Source organism: Macaca thibetana, chromosome 20 (assembly GCF_024542745.1).
Source record: "Macaca thibetana thibetana isolate TM-01 chromosome 20, ASM2454274v1, whole genome shotgun sequence".
Classification (NCBI taxonomy): domain Eukaryota; kingdom Metazoa; phylum Chordata; class Mammalia; order Primates; family Cercopithecidae; genus Macaca; species Macaca thibetana.
Window position 1 is genome coordinate 71,179,449 of NC_065597.1, and position 10,292 is coordinate 71,189,740.

The 10,292-nt window shown below is 48.8% G+C and overlaps 1 protein-coding gene across 4 annotated transcripts in view; it reads right to left on the reverse strand.

Moving 5' to 3' along the window:
• The window catches only part of LOC126944620 (heme oxygenase 2), a 158,782-nt gene that overhangs the window by 26,075 nt on the left and 122,415 nt on the right, over window positions 1-10,292 (reverse strand). The window contains exon 2 of one of the 4 annotated variants that reach the window (XR_007722134.1): window positions 10,114-10,200. The gene's annotated coding sequence lies outside the window, so the exon portion shown is untranslated. Of the gene's footprint in view, window positions 1-10,113; window positions 10,220-10,292 lie in introns of those variants that run through there. The other 3 variants (XM_050774291.1, XM_050774292.1, XM_050774293.1) reach the window with 3 other exon arrangements.

The following is a 10,292-nucleotide window of genomic DNA, read 5'->3' on the forward strand; positions in this document are numbered from 1 at the left end:
TTTTTTTTTTTTTTTGAGACGGAGTCTTGCTCTGTCGCCCAGCCTGGAGTGCAGTGGTACGATCTCGGCTCACTGCAAGCTCCGTCTCCCGGGTTCACGCCATTCTCCTGCCTCAGCCTCCTGAGTAGCTGGGACCATAGGCGCCCGCCACCACACCCGGCTAATCTTTTGTATTTTTAGTAGAGACGGGGTTTCACAGTGTTAGCCAGGATGGTCTTGATCTCCTGACCTCGTGATCCGCCTGCCTCGGCCTCCCAAAGTGCTGGGATTACAGGCATGAGCCACCGCGCCCGGCCCCTTATCCTGTTTTTGGTTGCAAATTCCTTTCAGAATCAGAGCAAGGCTTCAGATTCTCTCTCCAGGACAATAGTATAGTTTTAAAATGTTGCCTGTGGCTAGGCATGGTGGCTCACGCCTGTAATCCCAGCACTTTGGGAGGCCAAGGTGGGTGGATCACCTGAGGTCAGGAGTTCGAGCCCAGCCTGGCCAACATGGTAAAACCCTGTCGCTAACAAAAATACAGAAATTAGCTGGGCATGGTGGTGGCAGGCACCTTAATTCCAGCTACTTGGGAGGCAGAGGCAGGAGAATCGTTTGAACCCAGGGGGCAGAGGTTGCAGTGAGCCAAGATTGAGCCATTGCACTCAAGCCTGGGGGACAAGAGCGCGACTTCTCTCAAAAACAAAAATAAAAACAAAAAGAAAAAAATCAATCCCTGTTCTAAAAGGAGTCTATCAGTGACATTCTCTTTTTATGGGTAAAGTTTTCAGTAAGACCCTGAGTGCTCTAAGAAAGGTTTCTTCTTTCTCTGGCCTCCTTCCTTCTCTTCTCTTCCTACTCTATCTTAGCGGGTTCAGTGCAAGTTCTCCCGTTTTCTCAATTTCTCCACTCTAACTTCCCCAGCCTCTCAAAACTCTCATAAACCTTACAAAGTGATTTTACTGTTTTGTGTCTTCTCAAAGTTACTACCAGCTCCTAGTAAACAAAGACTGTGCTTGGTTTGCTGTTGTATTTGCACATCCCCTCAGTGCCAATACTCTGTACACCTTAGAGGCTCAATACAGTACAGTCAGCCCTACATATCCATGGGCTCTGCATTTGTGGATTCAACCAACCTTAGATTAAAAATATTCACAAAAAGGCCTGGCATGGTGGCTCACGCCTGTAATCGTAGCACTTTGAGAGGTGGAAGTGGGTGAATCACTTAAGGTCCGGAGTTCAAGACCAGCCTAGCCAACATGGTGAAACCTCGTAATCTGCTAAAAATGTAAAAATTAGCCGGGGGTTGTGGCAGGCACCTGTAATCCCAGATACCTGGGAGGCTAAGGCAAGAGAATCGCTTGAACCCAGGAGGCGGAGGTTGCAGTGAACCAAGACTGCACCATTGCACTCCAGCCTGGGTGACAGAGCGAGATGCCGTCTCAATCAACCAATCAATCTTCAGGGGGGAAGAAAAAAAAACAAGATGGCTGCATCTGTACTACACATGTACAGAATTTTTTTCTTGTCATGATTACCTAAACAATACAATATAACAATTATTTACATAGCACTGTATTAGGTATTATAAATACAGATGATTTAAAGAATACGAAAGATATGTTACATGCAAATTCTATACACCATTTTATATAAGAAACTTGAGCTGGGAATGGTGGCTCATGCCTGTAATACCAGCACTTTGGGAGGCCGAGGCCGGCAGATCACCTGAAGTCAGGAGTTCGAGACCAGCCTGGCCACCATGGTGAAACCTCATCTCTACTAAAAATACAAAAATTAGACAGGCGTGGTGGTGCACACCTATAATCCCAGCTACTCCGGAGGCTGAGGCAGGAGAATCATTTGAACCCGGGAGGTGGAGGTTGCAGTGAGCCGAAATCGCACCACTGCACTCCAGCCTGGGTGACAGTGCAAGACTCCGTCTCAAAAAAAAAAAAAAAAAAAGAAACTTGAGCATCCTGGATCTTGATACCCTTGAGGGGTCCTGGAACCAATCTCCATAGATACTGAGGAATGACTATATATACCTGTCAAATGGCCTCATATTACTGTTTCTTGATCCTTCTACCTTTAGCTATTTGGACTTGAATGTGTTGCCTCTTTTAAAATTTGGGCATATAGGCCGGGCGCGGTGGCTCAAGCCTGTAATCCCAGCACTTTGGGAGGCTGAGATGGGCGGATCACGAGGTCAGGAGATCGAGACCATCCTGCCTAACACGATGAAACCCCATCTCTACTAAAAAATACAAAAAACTAGCCGGGTGTGGTGGCGGGTGCCTATAGTCCCAGCTACTCGGGAGGCTGAAGCAGGAGAATGGCATAAACCTCGGAGGCAGAGCTTGCAGTGAGCTGAGATCCGGCCACTGCACTCCAGCCTGGGCGACAGAGCGAGACTTAGTCTCAAAAAAAAAAAAAAAAAAAATTGGGGCATATGAGGCCGGGCACCGTGGCTCACGCCTGTAATCACAGCACTTTGGGAGGCTGAGGCGGGCGGACCACTTGAGGTCAGGAGTTCGAGACCAGCCTGGTTAATATGGTGAAACCTCGTCTCTACTAAAAATGCAAAAATTAGCCAGGTATAGTGGCGCACATCTGTAGTCCCAGCTACTTGGGAGGCTGAGGCAGGAGAATCGCTTGAGCCTGGGAAGCGGAGGTTGCAGTGAGCTGAGATAGCGCCACTGCACTCCAGCCTAGGTGTCGCAGCAAGACTCCATCTCAAAAAACAAACACACAAAAAGATGTATAGATATATTTCATCTGCACCCTAGGTTCCTAGCACAAAGCTCCTAAAACTTTTGTAGATGGGGGCACTAGGAGAATCTTTCGTTCTGATATTGGTCTTTAACCCCAGTTCCTGACACAGAACTCCTAAAACTTTTGTAATTTCCTAAATCCCTTGGAATTTCCTGGGTAATAGGAGCATCTTGTTTTGTTTTGTTTGAGACAGAGTCTCATTCTGTCACCCAGGCTGTAGTGCAGTGGCATGATCTTGGCTCACTGCAACCTCTACCTCCCAGGTTCACGCAATTCTCCTGCCTCAGCCTCCTGAGTAGCTGGGATTACAGGCGCACACCACCACACCCAGCTAATTTTTTGTGTATTTTTAGTAGAGACAGGGCTTCACTATTTTGGCCAGACTGGTCTTGAACTCCTGACCTCGTGGATCTGCCTCCCAAAGTGCTGGGATTACAGGTGTGAGCCACTGCACCCGGTCGGTAATAGGAGCATCTTCTGTTGTAAGTAAGTAACTCTTGGTGGGCTCCTAGATAGCCTTGGGATAGGGGCTGATTGCCTGGGGAACCAACTATGTGATTAGAGGGTGGGAACTTTCAGCTCTACCCACTTAACCTCAGGGGAGGGGAGAAGGTCTAAAGATTAAATTGATCACCAATGGCCAATAATGTATTCAATTATGCCTTTGTAATGAAGCCTCCATAAACAAACACACACACACACACACCCCCCAAGGTTTGCATTAGCTTCAGAATAGCTGACTACATGAAAGTTCCAGAGAGGGCGTAGAAGCTCCATGCCCCTTTCTACATGCCTCACCCTATACATCTCTTCCATCTAGCTATTCATCTGTATCCTTTTTTCTTTTTTTCCACTCTGTTGCCCAGGCTGGATGGAGTGCAGTGGTGTGATCTCAATTCACTGCAACCTCCGTCCCCAGGGTCCAAGCAATTTTCCTGCCTAAGCCTCCCTAGTGGCTGGGACTACAGGCATGCACGACCACGCCCAGCTAATTTTTTTGTATTTTTAGTAAAGATGGGGTTTCACCATGTTGGTCAGGCTGGTCTCAAACTCCTGACCTCAGGTGATCTGCCCTCCTTGGCCTCCCAAAGTGCTGGGATTACAGGCATGAACCAGCACACCCAGCCATCTGTATCCTTCTTAATATCCTTTAGAGTAAATGGGTAAATATAAGTAAAGTGTTTTCCTGAGTTCTGTGAGCCACTCTAGCAGATTAATCAAACCCGAGGAGGGACTGTCAGAACTCTCAATTTATAGCTGGTAGGTCAGAAGAACAGGTGACAATTTACTACTTGTGACTAGTGCCTCAAGTTGGGACAGTTTTGTGGGACTGAGCCCTCAATGGTGGGATCTGACACTATCTCCAGATAGAGTGTTAGAATTTAACTGACTTAGAGGACACCCCGCTGATGTGTCTACTAGAGAACTACTTGGTGTATGGGGAAACAACTCCCATATATCTGGTGTCAGACGTGTTGTGTTGAGTGACTGTGGGAACAGAGTAGGAAAAACACTTTGGGGTTTTTGCCTGTCTCAAATAACTAGAAGAGCCACAAGTGAAGACAGAAAAGCATAACCTATAGCAGCTAGTTTCTCAGCACAGCACGTTTTTTCCCCTTCTGGGTCCACTTGCCTTTTTATAAACACAAAAAGTCTTACAAAGCAGGACAAATGTGACGCTGAGCGCAGACATTTGAACATTTTGCTAGAGGAATGGAGTTTTTTAAGTTATATTCTAATTAGTGGGATACCTGCTATTACCAAGCAGACCAAAGGCCTGACTTTCCCTGTGCCCTTCCTACATAAAAAGAAGGGAGTAAAGATTTAATGTCTTCTAGGTAGAAGTTAGAGGACCACCCAGGCCACACTTCACTAAGTTTGCTTTTTCATCTGCCTTCAAACACTACTATCCACACTCAGCTTTGTTCATTTATTCCTTCCCTTCTCCCTCCTGCCCTCCTCCAGACTGCCAGAGAGATAGTTCAAGGTGACAACAGCTCCTCTGCAGCAGCACATAGTGGTCTTGCCAGAGACAACAGCAGATCAAGTAACTACTGAAGATGATGGCTACACTTGGACAGGTGACATTACATTATCATCAACAAATATTTATCACCTTCTTCAGTACTGTGACTACAAAGAAGGATAAGATCTTCTTCTGCACGTTAAGTACCTTTCAATCTAGAGAGTTAGGTGGAAAAATAAAAATATAACATAAGGTGCACCATTCTGTAAATATTAATTGTGCAATACAGACAACTGTGTTAAGACAAAGCTTTATGTTCCCGACTTTCCAGAACAATTCTGATTTCAAATATCCTGTTCCACCTAATTCTTTCAGTACACCTGTATGCTCAGACAATTACATGTGTTTGGCATAAAAATTATGATCATCACAGCTACTTATGAGGCCAGCCAGTCAACTAGATTAACTAAAATCAGCATGGCATTATAATACGAGATTGTTTCAATCACACTAGTACCTTCTCGCAGCCTTAGCACGGTGCTTTAATAATAGGCCCTCTATCTCAGACATGTCAACATGAGCAAAACAAAAAATAGTAGGCCCAGCTGGGCACGGTGGCTCATGCCTGTAATCCCAATACTTTGGGAGGCAGAGGTAGGTGGATCACCTGACATCAGGAGTTTGAGACCAGCCTGGCCAACATGGTGAAACCCCGTCTCTACTAAAAATACAAAAAATTAGCCAGGCATGGTGGCAGGTGCCTATAATCCCAGCTTCCCCAGAGACTAAGGCAGGAGAATCGCTTAAACCTGGGAGGTGGAAGTTGTAGTGAGCCAAGATCACGGCACTGCACTCCAGCCTGGGTGACAAGAGTGAAACTCTGTCTCAAAAAAAAAAAAAAAAAAAAATAGTAGGCCCTTAGCCGGGCACGGTCGCTCACACCTGTAATCCCAGCACTTTAGAAGGCCCAGGTAGGTGGACCACTTGAAGTCAGGAGTTTGAGACCAGCCTGGCCAACATGGCGAAACCCCATCTCTACTAAAAATACAAAAATTAACTGGGCGTGCTGGCGCACACCTGTAATCCCAGCTACTCGGGAGGCTGAGGAAGGAGAATCACTTGAACCCAGAAGGCAGAGGTTGCAGTAAGCCGAGATGGCGCCACTGCACTCTAGCCTGGGTGACAGAGCAAGACTCCGGCTAAGAAAAAAAAAAAAGGCCGGGCGCTGTGGCTCACGCCTGTTAATACCAGCACTTTGGGAGGCCGAGGTGGGTGGATCACCTGAGGTCAGGAGTACGAGACCAGCCTGGCCAACACAGTGAAACCTCATCTCTACTAAAAATACAAAAATTAGCCAGGCATGGTGGCATACAGCTGTAATCCCAGCAACTCAGGAGGCTGAGGCTGGAGAATAGCTTGAACCCAGCAGGCTGAGATTGCAGTGAGCTGAGATTGTGCCACCACACTCCAGCCTGGATGACAGAGCAAGACTGTCTCAAAAAAAAAAAAAAAAAAAAGGCCGGGCCCGGTGGCTCATGCCTGTAATCCCAGCACTTTGGGAGGCCGAGGCGGGAAGATCACAAGGTCAGGAAATCGGGACCATCCTGGCTAACACGGTAAAACCCCGTCTCTACTAAAAATACAAAAAATTAGCCAGGCGTGGTGGCGGGCACCTATAGTCCCAGCTACTCGGGAGGCTGAGGCAGAAGAATGGCGTGAACCCGGGAGGCAGAGCTTGCAGTGAGCCGAGATCGTGCCACTGCACTCCAGCCTGGGCAACAGAGCAAGACTCCGTCTCAAAAAAAAAAACAAAAGAAGAATAAGAAAAAGGCAGGCTGGGTACAAGACACCAGTCTGTTATGCCATTCTTCCCCACAGCCTTTTTAAAGTTACTGAGGGCCGGGCGCGGTGGCTCAAGCCTGTAATCCCAGCACTTTGGGAGGCCGAGACGGGCGGATCACGAGGTCAGGAGATCGAGACTATCCTGGCTAACACGGTGAAACTCCGTCTCTACTAAAAATACAAAAAAAAATTAGCCGGGCAAGGTGGCGGGCGCCTGTAGTCCCAACTACTCGGGAGGCTGAGGCAGGAGAATGGCGTGGACCCGGGAGGCGGAGCTTGCAGTGAGCTGAGATCCGGCCATTGCACTCCAGCCTGGGCGGCAGAGCGAGACTCCGTCTCAAAAAAAAAATAAAAAAAATTAAAAAAAAATAAAGTTACTGAGAACTATGACAGTAATTAGGCCTATGATACTCCTGGGAAGGAAACGAATCTATTTGTGAAACAAAAATTAATTTTTTCCCTAAGCCAAGTGAAGGGAATATCCACTTCGTTGGCCTCTGATATACACACTGACAGCGCAGTTCACCACACAACAATCACCTCTTCCGGCGTCCCTTTCCCCAGGTATTCTATTTGCTTACCGCTCTATCTTCCCTGCTAGTCCACTCCCTCCTCTTTCCAGCCTGTGCCTTAGAGAAGGACCCCAAACAAAAATCACCTGAGAAACTCCAAAAACAGGTTCCCAGTCATAATCCCAATTTTACCAAAAAAGAAAAGTTTGGAAACCCCTTAGATCAACAAGCAGCATCCAAAGACACCAAAAACTTAGACTCACTAAGTATTAACTTCCTGCCTCAGCCTCCCAGGTGGCTGAGATTATAAGCATGTGCTAGCATCCCACTTATTGTTCACGCTAATATAATTTTTTTTTTTCTTTGAGACGAAGTTTCGCTCGTCGCCCAGGCTGGAGTGCAATGGCACGATCTCAGCTCACTGCAACCTCTGCCTCCTGGCTGCAAGCAATTTTCCTTCCTCAGTCTCCCGAGTAGCTGGGATTACAGGCTACTTTTTGCAAGGCTAATTTTCGTATTTTTAGTAGAGACAGGGTTTCACCATGTTAGCCAGGCTGGTCTCGAAATTGCAAGGCTAATTTTTGTATTTTTAGTAGAGACGGGGTTTCAACATGTTAGCCAGGCTGGTCTCGAACTCCTGACTTCAGGTGATCCACCCGCCTCGGTCTCCCAAAGTGCTGGGATTACAGGCGTGAGCCACCGCACCCAGTCTAGGTCAAGTTTTTAATCTGTTTTCTCTCCAAGGACTTAGAAGCTGAATTTCAAATTTTACACTGAAATACACAATTCTAATTTTTTTTTTTTTTTTTTTTTTTTGAGACAGAGTCTCACTCTGTCGCCCAGGCTGGAGTGCAGTGGCCGGATCTCAGCTCACCGCAACCTCCGCCTCACAGGTTCAAGTGATTCTCCTGCCTCAGCCTCTCAAGTAGCTCAGATTATAGGCACGTGCCACCATGCCCAGCTAATTTTTTTTTTTTTTTTTTTAGTAGAGACAGGATTTCTCCACGTTGGTCAGGCTGGCCTCTATCTCCTGACCTCAGGTGATCCACCCACCTCGGCCTCCCAAAGTGCTGGGATTACAGGCGTGAGCCACTGCGCTGGACCCACAATTCTAATTTTCAAAGTATATCGCCCTCCTGGAGGAGTGATATTCCAGTTTTGGGTGCAATCCTGATGTAGAGCCCAAATGTCCTGTGAAGAGAGTCAGCTGTTAAAAGGAAACCAAAAAATCAAGGTAGCTCTAGCTGTCCAATTTTACAAGTTTTCAACAGATTTGATGAGGGGTGACCTAAAGGCAGTCAATGCTTTATTGTCTGTAACTCATTGGCACTGGCATTTCTAGAGTTGCTCATGTTCCCCCTTTTGGTGACTCACAGCATTTCAACATGTTGCCACAGCAAAGGAAAAAAGGAAATCAAGTCAGACAATGGAGGAATCACAGGATTTCCCTCTTCACATCCCCATTTAGATGAGGTCATTCAATGAGTGTGTGTGTTTCCAAGGCTCTACAAATTCCCACACCCTCACCAGTGTTTAAACCTAAATGTTGTCTCTGATAACTTTTTCTAATTTTACCAAGTAAGCTTTTATATGTCTTATTTAACTGTGAACTCCTGGTAAGCACAAATTTTGTCTTGTGATATTTATTTTTTCTTTTTTGAGACAGGGTCTCACTCTGTCACCCAAGCTGGAGTGCAGTGATGCGATCTCAGCTCACTGCAACCTCCACTTCCTGGGCTCAAGTGATCCTTCAAAATCAACCTCCCCAGTAGCTGGGATTACAGGCACGCGCCACCCTGCCCATTTAATTCTTTGTATTTTTAGTAGAGACGGGGTTTCATCATGTTGACCAGGCTGGTCTCTAAGTCCTGACCTCAGGTGATCCGCCTACATCGGCCTCCCAAAGTGCTGGGATTACAGGCGTGAGCCACCCTGCCCAGCCTAAGCTGAGTCTTAACACTGACCTCGTTTTACACGTGGAAAAATGATCAGCTCGCAAGGCTTTGCAAGGGGCTGAGAGGAGAGGGCTTCCTCCAGTGGAAAGTATTATGCAGTGCTTTTTTTTCTTTTTTTGAGATGGAGTCTCGCTCTGTCGCCCAGGCTCTGCCTCCCAGGTTCAAGGGATTCCTGCCTCAGCCTCCCGAGTAGCTGGGATTACAGGCATGCCCCAACACCTCAGGCTAATTTTTGTATTTTTAGTAGGGACGGAGTTTCACCATGTTGACCAGTCTGATCTCGGACTCCTGACCTCAAGCAATCCGCCAGGCCCGGCCTCCCAAAGTGCTGGAATTACAGGCGTGAGCCACCGCCCCGGCCCAGACGCGATTTAAATGGCATGACACAGGCAGGCCTCGTGCAAAGACTGCAAGGAGGTCCTGGCAGCTTCTGCAGGGTAATTAATGCACCCAGAGCACTGCGCTCAGAAGGTGACAGGTAAACCCATGTCCGGACTAACCGGCTACCCCCACACTTGATCCCTCCCAGTCCGACTCTGCTCCAAGCTGTACCAGGGTTCACTCGTGAAGTCACGACACCCACTCAAGGGGCATTTCCTATAGAGATAAGGGCACTGGAGGAAGGGCAGAGACCCGGCCAGTGCCAACAGCCCGGGAAGCCGCTAAGCCGGGCTCCAATCTCTGCCGGCATCCCCTGTCAGCACCGCCGACGTCCCCAGCTACGACCCCGGGGGTCACCTCGCCCAGCACGGCCGTGACGCTGGGAGGCGGTGGGCCCAACGGGGACGCCAAAGCAAGCCGCTCAGGCCTCCCCGCGCCCCCGGGGAGACGATTTTAGAGTGCGGCGTCCGGGGTTTCGCCCTCCCCTGACAGCCCCTCCACGCTCGTCCTCGTCCTTCTGCCCGGCCTCACTCAGCTTCCGGCCTGCCCGGTCTCCCCTCAGACCCGCGCCGGGGACGCAGAGGGCTGTGGCCTGGCTGAGCCCAGGTACGAAGGCCTGCACCGAGGCAGTGCCCGCGAAGGACGCGGCGCAGTCCGAGGAGCCGGGCGGAAGGAAGGCCCCGGGAGGGCGCAGACAGCTCACCTGCCGCAGGTCGCTGTGGCCCGTCCGCCAGCCTCCACTCAGCTTGCCCGTCAGCGACTCCCTCAGGCGCCGCAGTCCCCGCAGCCCAGCGGACTGGCGCGAAGGCCGGTGCAACGTCGGCACGCAGCGCGGGGCGGGGCCTAGGGAGGACACGCCCCTTGTAGCTGACACGCCCTTGC